Source organism: Lactuca virosa, chromosome 9, assembly GCF_052849685.1.
Source record: "Lactuca virosa cultivar CGN04683 chromosome 9, Lactuca_virosa_CGN04683_v6, whole genome shotgun sequence".
Lineage (NCBI taxonomy): Eukaryota > Viridiplantae > Streptophyta > Magnoliopsida > Asterales > Asteraceae > Lactuca > Lactuca virosa.
In genome coordinates, this window is record NC_136434.1 from 289,642,177 (window position 1) to 289,657,624 (window position 15,448).

The 15,448-nt window shown below is 34.7% G+C and overlaps 1 pseudogene; it reads left to right on the forward strand.

Annotated features, from left to right (window-relative positions):
- The first annotated feature begins 12,975 nt into the window (after nt 1-12,975).
- Nucleotides 12,976-13,964, forward strand: LOC145140629 (RNA-binding protein 1 pseudogene; annotated as a pseudogene).
- Nucleotides 13,965-15,448: the final 1,484 nt, after the last annotated feature.

Here is a 15,448-nt window from a genome sequence, read left to right on the forward strand (position 1 = left end):
AACAGATATGGCTATATCTACTTAATCAAGCATAAGTCAGAAACCTTTGAAAAGTTCAAAGAGTTCAAACATGAAGTCGAGAATCAATTGAGCAGGAAGATCAAGATGCTCAGATCAGATAGAGGTGGTGAGTATCTTAGTATCGAGTTCCACGACTACCTCAAGGAATGTGGAATTGTTTCACAATTGACACCTCCTAGGACACCACAACTTAATGGTGTGGCTGAGAGGCGTAATCGAACCTTGTTATACATGGTTTGTTCCATGATGATTCGAGCTTCACTTCCAATATCATTCTGGGGGTATGCCTTAGAGACTGCCGCCCATATTCTTAATATAGTCCCAACTAAGAAGATTGCCAAAACACCTCACGAGATGTGGACATGGAAGGTTCCCTCGTTGGCACATGTCAAGGTTTAAGGTTGTGAAGCTTTCTTTAGACGAGAGACTCACGATAAGCTTGAACCTCGAAGTGAGCGATGTATTTGTTGGATTAATGTCTAAGTCCATAACTATAATTGGTAAGACTTGACCCGACCCGGCATGGTCCATTTGGGTTGCATGGCATCATGCATTTGGATAGACTATAATGAGAGAAATAACACTTAAGGTTGGTTAATATATTATAAGTTCTAATATATTAATAAGGTTATTTAATTAGTATTGATCAAGAATTAATTTGGAATTAATTAAGTGATCAAAAGGAGACTATTTAAATATATGGGTTGATTGTGTAAATCATTCATTCTTATATATGTGGGCTTGTGATCCAAGATTCTTTATGTTGGACTAAGTCCATGGGGTGACCCATGGATACTCCATGGAGGTTAAAATCCATGGAGCATAAGGAATGGGTAAAGTTATGAGTTACATGGTGTAACCCTAATAGCCACCATATAAAAGAATCCCATGGCTCAAGAAATCGTGCACTAATGTGTGAGTGTGAGGGCTAGACGATTTCAAGGAGTGTTCAAGTTTCTCTCAAGTTATTCCAAGTGTATTTGGTGTTATGTGAACCATTTGAGGTGTCACACTTGGGGCACTAGGCACTCAAGCTTCATGAAGACATTCTACATCAAAGAGGTATGTATTCTATCTTGTTATATTTATTATTTTGTATGCTAGATTAGGATAATACCTTGGATGTTCATAATTGTATGTATAATAGAGAAAACATAGATCCAAGGTATTTAGGGTTGCATGTACACTTAGGAGTGTTAGAATGCTCATAACCCAACAGTGGTATCAGAGCCTAGGCTTGTTTTCTTGTTATACTTGCAAAAGTAGCTGAAAAATCGAGTTGGATGCATATATTCGATTGTTTTGGCTGGAATTGGACTAGGAACATTACCCTAAGATGTTTTTGGACTTATAAACTTGTTTTTGATGTGGTAATGTTCATGCTAATCCAATTTCTAAGATAATTGTCATAATTTTAAGATTTGTATTAGTTTGTATGTTCATGCTAATTTCTTGAAGATTGATGATTTGAATTATCTTGTTCTTATGAGGTTCTTAGATTAATAGAAAAGTTGTGTGAAATAGTTGTTTTCAATCCATTTTAATCTAAGAGTTGATTCCAAAGTGTGTTTTTGTAACTTGTCCTCAAGTTATATGAAAAGTCACATTTAAGAATCATAAAACTCATAAAAGTTGGCAAAGGTTACAAAATGAAGAGTCTCTTCATTAAATTAAAAAAAAAGTGTAACCTTAATTAGTTCCATAAGTTACAATAAAAAAAAGTTATTTTTTTATTAATTAGTTTAAAGTCTTCCATAACTTGTCCTCTAAGTTATGAAACTTGAAGAGTTTTTTTTTATATATAAAACTACTTTAAACTCATAAGTTATGGAATTAATTAGTTTTGAATAGTTTCAAAACTTGCCCTCAAGTTTTGGAATTTGAAAAGTTTTCACTTATGAATACTTTAATTCCAAGTTAGCCCTTAGAATTTTAAAAGTTAAAATTCAACCCTTATACTTTATAATATTATAAGTTAATAATATTTATATATATGTATAAGAGTAAAGTCAGTCTTACCGTTAGTAGGCCTCATTCACGAAGCCAGTCTATAAGGGGGGTATAAGGTTACTGCCTATAAAATGGCAGTTTAATGGGTGTCCACTCTCACCCACCGCTTCCTTAACTGGTGGAGGGTCGTTAGCCGAACGGGTAGGACAATGACTATAATTCTCCTTTCATTAAAAGTATTAATGATAAATACTAAGTAACTAAACTCTTATTAATACCCAATCTTAGTTACTTAGGAAAATGTGAATTTGGTGCTAACCCATGAAATTACACTTTGCACTTTGCTTAAGTCGTTAGTGGAGCGTGTGTGGTTAACCGGCACACTAACCTGGACTTAACAAGGTAGGCAAAGGGTAACTTAATATTTATCATAGTATCGGTGGAGCGTGTGTGGTTAACCGGCACACTGATTAAGGGGTAAATATTAAGGGTACCAAGTATATTTGCATGGTTATTCACACCTTGTTTTGTGATCCTCGGCATCCCAGTCACAAAACCTGAAGGGCACACTCGAGATTGAAACATGTCTTTGAACAGTTCAATGAATCTCAAAGATCTAGGACTTTCAAATCCAATTAAAACCTAATAAATTATTTCGTTTTTCATGGTGGAAATTGGTGAATCGTCATTCACCTACCTTCAAATATTTTATAGCTTGGATTACGGCATCCCTCTTATAAGTTATAAAATAGTTTGTTGGGTCCTAGCCTTAATATTTCATATTGGGTGTCATATTAAGGACTTTAAATCAACTATCTTGAATATCTCCCAAAAAGATGTCTGGTCTAGACATTTATGATCTTCCCAAATCTCTTGAAACAAGCTTTCCTAAATGAAGATGATGTCCCATGGATATCATACTTCTTTCACCTCCTCCAATTATTCTCCCTAACCCACAAGTTCCTAAAAAGTTTAAGGTCACTCAAGCCCTATTGGCAAGGCAAGGGCTAGGTGTGATCACATCTTGGAGATGTAGTCACATATTGACAAGCCGGGAGAGTTGGGTGTCAAAGTCTTGAGAAAGTTGGTGGCTCAACTACTTTCTAAGTCACATAGTGAGTTCTTTTGGGAATCCTATGAAACAGACTAAGACAAGACCCTTAATGATCTTATCTATTTGCTAAGATCAACTTCCTAAAACGCTATGGACATTGACAATGATGCCATTGGATATCCAGTAAAGCTCTCTCTTCCCAATGGAAAGGGATCGGCCATAGTCAACTCTGTTGACCCAATGGTAAAGAGAGAGGCGAAGTCTGAGATAGTCCCATTATCAAGGATCCATAGGTAACTATTGCCAAAGGAAGGGGCATTGGTTACGAAGCTGCCAAATTTACCTAAGGATGTTAAAGTCAATAAGTTTGGCTCTACTTCAGGTAAAGTCCATTGTCTAACTCTATTAAGTACATGCTGATTCTGATCGCGAAGATGGATTTCAATCGCATGGTTCGGTGATCAGAATTTTGGGCTATTACTTAAGAGTTATGATATTTATATTGCTTAGGAATAGATAACAACAAGGTTTTCATATGGATTGTAAGGATAAGTTTTTCCGCAAAGTTTTAAAATAAAAGAAAAAAGGTTTTGATTTTATTTATTTTAAGTATCCTTACAATGGCATTTGTGAAAAGTTGTTGCTTATAAGATTCCATTGATAGCAATATTGGAAAGATGGATTTGATTCTTTCGGTTGTGGTAGTGTCTAATATTACCAAATAAGGAAAGATTCTCATCACCCAAGGTTCAATTGGACCGAAACTTGGAATCATGCAAGTTGTATAGTATGATGAATGAGAACTTTCAGCTTGGAAAATTAAGACTAATTCCTTATGTGAATAAGGAAAGGACTAAGGGATCGAGTACACATTCTTGTGCACTGGTCAAGTCCACCACAAAAGATCAAGAAGACTATTCGTCATGATTTACTTAAGTTCAGTAATTATGGTTATACTTATAAGTTTAAGTATAAGTCTGTAGCATTGGAGAAGTTTCAATGTGAGACAGAACGAATAAGAAGAATCAAAGTATGGCAGAAAGATAAAAGTTTCTCAAATCTGAAAAGATGGGAGAGTACTTTAGTATCATGTTTATGATCATCTTAATGATTAAGATACCATATCACATTTGGTCCTCTAAAGTCAAGAAGAGGAGTCATGAATTGTTGAAATGGTTAAATCAAAAAGATGAGTCATACTTCGTTCCAAAAAAATTCTTAGAGTCATACTCCAAGATTGTAACTTGAGTGACATATCTTAAAGAGGGTTTGTTAACACTAGTCAAGTGTAAGAGTAAAAGGTTATCTACTCTTGTACATTTGAAATTGGTAAGTTGTGATGTTTTGGATAAAACAGAGACCAACTTAGGCCAATTGTGTAAAGTGTTAGTCTTGATAAAGAATCCGCACTATCTCTTGAATATTTGACAAGGGAGTCTTATATGTCAAGAGGACAGTGGGAGTCTTAAAGCTCTTGAAAGTTTCAAGACTTAATCAAGAATAAATCCTAAAGTCCTTCACTAGCACACGACTTGAGGTTTATAACCTATCGTGTTGAAATTTTTGTGCCTATTCAAGTTGGCTTTGCATAGGAGTTCTGAGAGTTCTCAATTGGTTGCACAACTACTTGGAAGCAATGGCAGGCACCTGAGCTGCCAAATGGCAAGAATTTAAGATTGCACAAGTTTAATCAATATGAGTTTGGATTTGTCACTAACCTTGTCTTGTGATTATGGTTTTGACAAATTCACATGGATAAGAACACATACACTATTAAATCTAAGTGTCATAAGGTTTCTCTCCGATTCATGAAAATGATGGTGAGGAAACACTTTCACTAAGTAGATTTTAGCTAGATAGCAATTGTGATATTTGCATTCTCAAAGTCGTTAGTGGAGCGTATGTGGTTTACCGACACACTAACATGGACTTGTGAGAAGTGGAAAAGGTCTAAACAAGTGAGACTATGATTACGGCATCCCTTTTCATAGTTCTAAAATTGTTTAGACACATATGTGAGCTATCTAAGAGAGGTGTATGATTTTGATAAAGTTTTATCAAAACAATCTAGTATCAGAAATCTGAACTTTTGTAAGAAAGTCAGCTGATTTCTGAGTACATGTCAAAGCTAGTGGGAGCATAAGTGTTATGCTAATAATCATCATGTTAGTGGGAGCATGATAATTATGACAAAGGTTGCAAGTTAGCAATGTTAATTATAGAAACAAAAGTTTCAATTCGTGAGGTTGCAGGGGTTGAAAAAGTTGTTTTGCTATAATTAAGGGAGAGGAAATTATACTTCATTTCAATTCTAAAAAGCTTAGATTGAGATTTTAATCGTATTTAATCAAGGATATATATATGAATTTCATGTTGGAATGGCTCAACATAAGGAAATTCTATATATGGGTCCATTATTTGCGTTCTAAAATTCGATTATGATTACGACATCCCTTTTCATAATCTGAATTTTGAGAACTTGGCAAATTGAAATGGAAATATTATAGCAAAAGACTGGTTTAGTCTTTATGTGAGACATCATGAATCGTGTCCCATATGCTTCGGATATAGGATCGATTAGATGTGCTATATTCATCCTTTCTAAAATTTTCCAAATGCCTGGGGCATTATGAAGGGAAAAGGTCTAGAATTGGATATGACTAAAATGATTAAGCAATTGTCGAGGACAATCTAAGGCTTACCAAAGATTGGTTGCTCAAGGACAGTTGGAAGTATAATGTTAATTCTCGAAGGACCATATTGACATAATCTGTAAGGAGGCAACTCTTGTTCAAAAGTGATAGTCAAAATGGAATATGGAAATGTTTCAAAGTTAGAAATTATTCAATCTGTGTAAGATTAGGAAACTTAATGAAAGAAGGATGTTTCCAAGGAGCTGATCTCCTTTGGAATGCTCTGTAATGATTGTTGTCAAGTCTTTCTGACTTTGTGCATAATCATTAAGAGGATCAATGCATATAAGTTTAGAATCTAACAGATTTCAGTAAATGGCATGAATTTGGAATTCTTGCATTTGCAGTAAGGATTTGGGACTGTGAAAAGAGGATCATTGGAGTGATGTTCAATTGATCTATTTTACAAAGTAAAGATCATAGACAAACATAGTATGCATACTTGGTGTATGGCATGACTAGTGTTTAGAAAACATAGTGTACATGCTGGGAGCATGGGACAACTATTGTTTTAAATTCAAGTATAAAGTTGATAAAACCGAAACAATGAATAATGAGTAATCAGTATGGTGATAAATAAAAGTGTTTATTTATATTCATAGGGTTTGATACCATATTTGATTCATTTATTCTTGTGTTTCACTTTGCATGTTTTGACTTCCAGAATAACTAAGTCGCTCTTCCTGAATGATTAAGTTATTCAAACCATCCACAGTCGGTCATATGTTGGAAGTAGATATGAATCAAGACTGTCATGGGTTGGTTTGTAGAGGTCCAAGTTGGTGGACAAAGTGGTGCTACAACACTCATGAGTGCTCATAAGTTCTGAGTATTGGATTCAACTCGCGCTCATTTGAATCACTTCATGGATTTTATCACGAGTGATCATGAGACGATAATATCTTATATTCTTCAAACCTAGAGATATGAGTTGTTACTATGAGTTGGTTATACATTGATTGCACGAAAACGCATTGGTAACTCGATGTTATAAAACGTGCCTTTGTGTATGATTCAACAAGTAGTAGAACAAGCCATATGAGTCGAAGTTTATCCATTCCTTTTACCTTCGGGATAAAAGCGATATCTATGGGCCCCTCGATGATTTAAAGATGATACATGTGAGTGCTTGGCCAAGCCAGGACTAATTTGATTTGTTCAATCAGTCAGTCATCATGAATCGGAAATCGGGAAACAACAGATGGACAGAGAGAATGATTGATAATCCATGTCTCAGTCCTTATGATATCTAGAATGGAGGAATATATGATCTCTTATCTAATGGACAAGTCATTGACAAAGGTCAGAGTTCATCGACAAGGTCAGAGTTCGACAGAAGCTTTTGAGAGCTGCGATTGTTGATCGGTTCTTGAAGTCAAACGCAATAATAGTTTTAGAATTATCCAAGTGGGAGACTGTTGGATTAATGTCTAAGTCTATAACTATAATTGGTAAGACTTGACCCGACCCGGCATGGTCCATTTGGGTTGCATGGCATCATGCATTTGGATAGACTATAATGAGAGAAATAACACTTAAGGTTGGTTAATATATTATAAGTTCTAATATATTAATAAGGTTATTTAATTAGTATTGATCAAGAATTAATTTGGAATTAATTAAGTGATCAAAAGGAGACTAATTAAATATATGGGTTGATTGTGTAAATCATTCATTCTTATATATGTGGGCTTGTGATCCAAGATTCTTTATGTTGGACTAAGTCCATGGGGTGACCCATGGATACTCCATGGAGGTTAAAATCCATGGAGCATAAGGAATGGGTAAAGTTATGAGTTACATGGTGTAACCCTAATAGCCACCATATAAAAGAATCCCATGGCTCAAGAAATCGTGCACTAATGTGTGAGTGTGAGGGCTAGAAGATTTCAAGGAGTGTTCAAGTTTCTCTCAAGTTATTCCAAGTGTATTTGGTGTTGTGTGAACCATTTGAGGTGTCACACTTGGGGCACTAGGCACTCAAGCTTCATGAAGACATTCTACATTAAAGAGGTATGTATTCTATCTTGTTATATTTATTATTTTGTATGCTAGATTAGGATAATACCTTGGATGTTCATAATTGTATGTATAATAGAGAAAACATAGATCCAAGGTATTTAGGGTTGCATGTACACTTAGGAGTGTTAGAATGCTCATAACCCAACAGTATTTTCATCGGCTACCCACAAAAGTCCTTTGGATACTTGTTCTATAGACCTAGTGAGAACGTGGTCTTCGTAGCATGAAGGGGAGTCTTTCATGAGAGAGAGATCATATGAAAAGAAGACAGTGGGAGTACAATTGATCTTGAAGAAATTCAAGAGTCAAGCGATGAAGGAACCTCTAACACTAGCGCTCAACCTGAGGAAGAAACTCCTGTTGAACCTATTGACGAATCATTACCTCTTAGACGTTGCACTCGAGTTAGAATGACATATGAGTTTTATGGTTTCCATATAACTACAGATGGTGATACGTTTATCAGTGATAGTACACTGGTAAATCTGGATGATCCTTCTAACTACAAAGAAGCCATGACGGACCCTGAGTCTGCTAAATGGAAATAGGAAATGGACAGAGAGATCAAGTCCATGTATGACAATCAAGTTTGGAACTTGGTTGATAACGTACCAGGTAGTAAGACAATTGGGTGCAAATGGATCTTCAAGAAGAAGATTGACATGGATGGAAAGGTACACACTTTCAAGGCTCGACTGGTTGCGAATGTCTTTACTTAAACCCCAGGGGTTGAATATAATGAGACCTTCTCACCAGTAGCTAAGATTAAATCCATTAGGGTTATGCTAGCCATAGCTACGTTTCATGATTATGAAATTTGGCAGATGGATGTCAAAACCGCTTTCCTTAATGGAAAGTTGGCTGAGGATGTTTACATGAGTCAGCCATAGGGTTTTGTGGATGCTAAGCACCCCAAATAGAGTGTGTAAGCTTTAGAAATCAATCTATGGATTGAAACAAGCTTCTCCCCGATGGAATATTTGCTTTGACGAAAAGGTTAAAGAGTTTGGCTTTTCTAGAAGTGAAGATGAATCTTGTGTATATGTCAAAGCTAGTGGGAGTATAGTGACTTTCCTGGTGTTGTATGTTGATGACATGCTACTTATAGGAAACGACATTCCAACCTTGCAGGAAGTCAAGTCCTGACTTGGAAAGTGTTTCGCTAAGAAGGATCTGGGAGAGGCTGCCTATATTCTGGGAATAAGAATTTTGAGAAATAGGAGTAAGAGACTAATTGGACTTAGTCAAAGCACATATTTGGATAAGGTGCTAAAGCGTTTTAGCATGGAGAATTCCAAGAAATGAGAGTTACCTATCCAGAGCAATACCAAATTGAGTAAGACTCAGAGTCCGAGTACTGATGATGAGATAGCAGAAATGAGTCGAGTACCATATGCTTCCGCTGTTGGATTGATCATGTATGCTATGACATGTACTCGCCCTGACGTGGCTTTTGCTTTGAGCATGGTTAGTCGATATTAGGGAAATCCGGGGAGAGCTCATTGGATAGCAGTCAAGAACATTCTTAAGATTTGCGAAGAACTAAGGACTGGGTCCTTGTGCTTGGTGGCAGTTATGACTTAAGAGCCCTAGATATAGTGACGCCAGTTTTCAGACAGACAGAGACAACTTTCGTTCTCAGTCTGGTTGAGTGTTTACCCTTAATGGAGGAGTTGAGGCTTGGAAAAGTTCTAGCAGGAAATGGTGGCTGATTCTACTTGTGAATCAGACTACATTGCAGCGAGCGAAGCGTCGAATGAGGCTATATGGTTGAAGAACTTCATCGAAGATCTTGGAGTAATGTCAGCCATAAAAGAGCCCATTGAGATTTTATGCGATAATGAAAGAGCGGTTTCCTTGACCAAGGAACCAAGAGATCATGGTAGATCAAGACATATCGACAGAAAGTATCACTTTATTAGACATCATGTAGAAGAAGGAAGCCTCGTCGTAAAGAGGGTATCATCATAAGAGAATCTTGAAGATCCCCTCATAAAGGGTCTGAGAAGGGTTAAGCATGTTCAACATGCAAGGAGCATTGGTCTGAAGGATGATATTAGTTTTAGTGATTAGATAGATATTTAGAAACTTGTAACAAATAAATATAATTGAAATTTGGTGATTAAATAAATGGGGATTTATTTATGAGTATTGTTTACTATCTTTTGTCAATTGTTTATCATTGTGTTTCAGTTTTGTATGTTTTCCTTCCCAAATAATTAGATTATTCAAAACATCCACAGTCGATCATACTTTGGAAGTAAGTAGTGAATTAAGACTGTCGTGAACTGGGTTGTAGATTGTCTAAGGGTTTAGACATGACAATGGTTTGCTGCAACATTCACGAGTACTTTTGAAATAGGGATTTAAGTATTGGATTAACCCACACTCAGAGAGTTACTTCATGGGATTTATCACGAGTAATTCTGAGACGATAATATCATATAATCTTTAAACTGAGATATATGAGTTGTTGTTTACGAGTTGGTTGTGCGTTGATAATGCGTAAACGCATCAGTAACTTGATGTTATAAAACACATTGTTGTGTACGATTTTATGAGTAAATAGTGCAAGCACATAAGTCAAAGTTTATATGTTCCTTTTGCCCTAAGGGGGAAAAGCGATATCTTGGGCCCCTCGATGATTTGGTGTTGACTTATGTGTTGGGCCCGGTCAGGACTGAGTTGATGTGTTCAATTAAGTTCTTTGTCATTACAAATCAGGAATCGGGAAACAAACTGATGGACAATGAGAATGATTTTGTTCCAAGTCATTTGTCCACATGATATTTTGCAAAACAGAGGATTATATGATCCCTTATCTTAGGACATATATTTGACTTGGCCAGAATTCGACAGAGGCTTTAAGAGCTACGATTGCTAGTCAATTTTTGAAGTCATACTCGCAACTATAGTTATTAGACTTATCCAAGTGGGAGACAGTTGGATTAGGTGTCTAAGCCCATAACTATAAATGATATGTACTTGAATTGATAGTGGCATGATCCTTTTGGGTTGCCTTCACACCAGCAACTAGACATGATGATTAATAGAAGAAGATGAAGAATTTATTAATTTGATTAATAAACTGAGATAAATGATTTATTAATATGTTATGGAAATAATATATTAACTAGAAGTCATATTATTAATTAATATTTAATCATAAATTAATTTGGAATTAATTTTGGGGTTAAAAGAATTAACTGAAAGTGCAGAGACTAAAGTGCAATTGTTCAATAGTTGAACAATATGGTCCAGAACCTTCCTAGGGAAGGTGGTGGACGAAATATATAGATATATGTAAGATTATTCTAGAATTTCTAGAATATCTTATCATATATGGATAATCAAAGGAGGTGGATAATTACCATATTTCAGATAATGATATTTTATTCAGATTAGGGTTATCCATGACATCCTTGGTGCACTATATAAAGGGTTCTAAACCATATGGTTTTCGGCCAATCATTCTAAGAAAGAAAAACCGAAATTACATTGCCTTTCCTCATCTCTCATATCATTCTCTTGCATTGTGTGTTTGTGGGCCATTAGAGGTATTACACTTGTGACACTAAGTTCTCAAGCTTCAAGATCTACACGGAAATCATTGTTATTACAATATAACAATCAATGTATGTAACCTAACCCTAGTTCTATGTTGATTTCGAAAATTATAGTTACATCCTAGGGTTTCTCCTTTTGTGTTCATAGTTTGCATGTTCAATTAGAGAAAACCTAGATCCAAAGCATTAAGGTTGCATGCACACATAGGGAATTGTTGTTATGCTTAAAGTTCATCACTATCTTCATAGCAGATAACGAGATTCTTTGTAATTGATTCCTCCAAACTCGAATTTGCACTTCCAATACAAAAGAACACCCTGACAAAAAGTTCAGAGTCATCCCTAATTCATACTTGGTTCTATGAATTAGGGAAGACTCTAAACATTTTGTCTTGGAAATGCAAATTCAAGTGGGGATGAAACAATCATAAAGAATCTCGGTGTCCACTATAGAAATACTTGAAACTAAAGTAGAAGACATCTTGTACTTGGAGCAAATTAGGATACCAACATTATTTGATCGATTTATGAATTAGGTTACAGATATAGGTGAGGGACGAGCCACGTATGAAAACATATCATTATTGATTATCCCACGTAGGATGTAATGAACAAAACCTGTAGAAACCGGTCATAAGGACTGAATGTGTACAAAAACTTTAAGAACTAAATGTGTACAGAAACTTTAAGAACTAAATGTGTACAAACTGGAAATTATATTATCATATTAATTAATTTTTTCTGGCTTAACGTGGAGTAGCCAGTTATAAGGATTGAATGTATATAGAAAAAAAAATTAAATGATCAAATATGGACAAAATAATTAATGACTAAATGTGTACAAAATAAAAAATATATTATCCTATTAAGTTATTTTCCCTTCCTTTATCGCGGAATTGCATCTATATATGACAATAAATCAAACGATAACTAAACTCTCATTTCTCTCGTAAAGTTCTCGTCAATAACTCTTGCCCAATTGTCAAACATATAAACTATTAACATGTAATAGTCAATAAACAAAAAACTGACATTTTTTAATTTTCGTGTATGGTTTCGGGACTAATGGCACTCAACATACTCCATATGCTTATCCTGTTGAAAAACGGTTTCAGGTTTATTTCATATTTTTAATTTTCAAGTCACATTGAACGATATATAATTACGAAAATTCCTGTCGTTAAAAATATAAGATCAAACTATATGATTGGAAAATGTAATATTTTGAAATCTTCTCTTCTTTTCTAATAAATAAATAGCTTGAATCTCCTATCGCCATGTGTCAAAGTCTTTAACTGCATGTGTCATGTGTCAAAGTCTTTAACTGCCATGTGTCATGTGTCTGCCTCTTAGTCTTCCAACCCGTTCACATCCACATACATCCCAAAAAATCAGGAAACAAATACGAGAAATCAGCAATTACCGAGTCTTTTTGCTACTAATTAGCAAGATCAAAACCTATTTCATGGAAATCTATTCCAAAATTAAGCCAGCCTATTTATTTATATGATTCCTGCTCCCACTCGACTACTCCCTTCCTACTGATCGATTGTTGTTGCCGATTAAATTCCAACCTAATTCTTTGATTTAGGGCAAATTCCAATCTTTTTCAACACCAAAACCCCTGTATCGGTTTCGCCTGAAACCCAGGATTTGTTTTAGGAATAAAATGGAGGGTTGTGATCAAAGCAAGGTATTTGTGGGTGGGTTATCATGGGAAACAACAGAGGATGTGTTGAGAGAACACTTCGGAAAGTATGGAAAGGTTATGCACGTTGTAATTGCTAAAGATAGTATCACTGGAACTTATCGTGGATTTGCATAGAATCACTGGAAGTTCTTGTGGATTTGCGTTTATTTCCTTCACTGAAGCATCGGCTCTGAATGAAGTTCTTAATACACATACGATTCTTGGGAGAGCGGTTTGTTTTCTTTAATCTCCCACTTATTACTTCTAATTTGCTTAATCAGTCTGTTTGATTTCATATTACTCCCTAAATCGCATGAAAATTCCATTAATATATTTGCATGTTGTTGTTCAAGATAATCCTTGACTAAATTGTTTGACGGTTTAATTGAATTAAGATGATCCTTTTTGACATATTCTTTCTGATTCTTAACAGGTTGAAGTGAAAAAGGTTGTACCAAGACATGAATACAATCAAAGCAGATTAAATAAAAAGGTAAAACTAACGATGTTATTATTAGCAACGGTAATATAAAAATTAAGAAGATTTTTGTAGGGGGGGGTTACCTACTAACATAACAGAAGATGAATTCAAGGTCTATTTTGAAAAAATCGGTAGAATTACAGATGTAGTTGTGATGCATGACAACATAACACATAGGCCAAGGGGTTTTGGTTTAATCACTTTTGATTCTGAAGATTCTGTTGAACAGGTTATGCAAAAAATTTTCAACGAATTATGTGGGAAGCTTGTGGAGGTCAAAAAGGTTGTACCAAAAGATGATAATGGTGGTGGGAATGGAATCAACAATTACCCCTGTGGTGGGAATGGAATAGGCAATCACTTTGTTCCTGTTTACGGTGGTTATCCTTATGGTTATTATCGAGGATTTAACTATGGTTTGGGTCCATGTGTCTGCCTCTTAATCTTCCAAAGATTGGTTTCCCGTTCACATCCACGTACATACTAAAAAATCAGGAAACAAATACAAGAAATCAGCAATTATCGAGTCTTTTTGCTACTAATTAGCAAGATCAAAACCTATTTCATGGAAATCCATTCCAAAATTAAAGGCTAGCCTATTTATTTATACGATTCCTGCTCCCGCTCAACTACTCCCTTCTTACTGATCTAAGATTGTTGTTGCCGTTTTTTTTTCTTTTGTGTTTTGGTATGTATCTGTAGATAAGTAGAGATCTATCAATCATACACCAATCACAACCAGCATGAACCTCCATCCACACCTTTCAATTCCACATCTAAGGAGTTCAATCAATTTTGCAGCCTCCATTTCTTCTTGTAAGCATAATCTTTTCCTGTTTTAGGGTTATATACATTTCTTCTGATAATGGAACCCTAATATTAATTTTTCTTTTATTTGATAATAGAATGGTCTGATTAATCAGATTCCATATTGATTAATATTAATCATCGAAAATTTTGACTTAACTAGCATGATGAAGGTTATTATTTCCAATTATTTTGCTCAATCTTTGTATTTAGTATTTTAACTTGATTGCTCACTTAAGTCAACTGATTTTAATTTTAAATTTTGAATATATACGTATTTTAGGTATGAGAACTAAAAATGAGTGAGATACTGAATATTTTGATTTGATTATTATTTTCAAGGTTATCATTTCCAAATACACAGGTAAATCATTGTATTTAATTCATTGGGTTGACTATCATTATTTATCCCTAATTTATGTTGTTCTGTTAATTGCTTCTTCATTCATCCACAAGAATTATTGTTGCATTGGGACGTGTTTTACCCTAAAATTCCATCCACAAGCTGTAAGTAGTATGTGTTATCTATTTTTTTAGTTTTTTTTATGTATTTTTTTACTGATATTACGTAGTGTTTTTGGTGACAATCTTGAGCATCAAATGAATGGAGATATATACAGGGACAAGTGCACAACAATTTTCAACTATTTGCGATATTAACATCTTGACAATGGGTTTATAATGATAAAATCCTGTTACATCAAGCCACAATTGAAGCAAATTTCATTTCTCTCAACTTTCACTAACCAATTTTTTTATGTAAAGGTTTGTATATGTGGTTAATTATCGGTATGGTTATGTGGTTAATTATCGGTATGGTTTTATTTATTGTGGTTTTGGTCATTGGGTCGTTAAATCTTACTACTCAACTTATTATTATTTTTTTTAAATTGCCATTTTACCCCTGAACTAACACTGAAAAAATGAAAACCTAAAACTTATAAAATCTTAATTTATTATTACATACAACTTTTACGTTTTTACATCTTCAAATAACAATATTTTATATAATTCATTGTTAATATTGGTTACATTGGTATATGTTTTTATAGGTTTCATCCAAGCACAAAATTGTCATTTAATTGATCAAGGATTATGAATTTGAACTATCAATATTCGTCTAATTTAATAACCGTGGTTTCCACGGGTTATAAACTAGTCAAT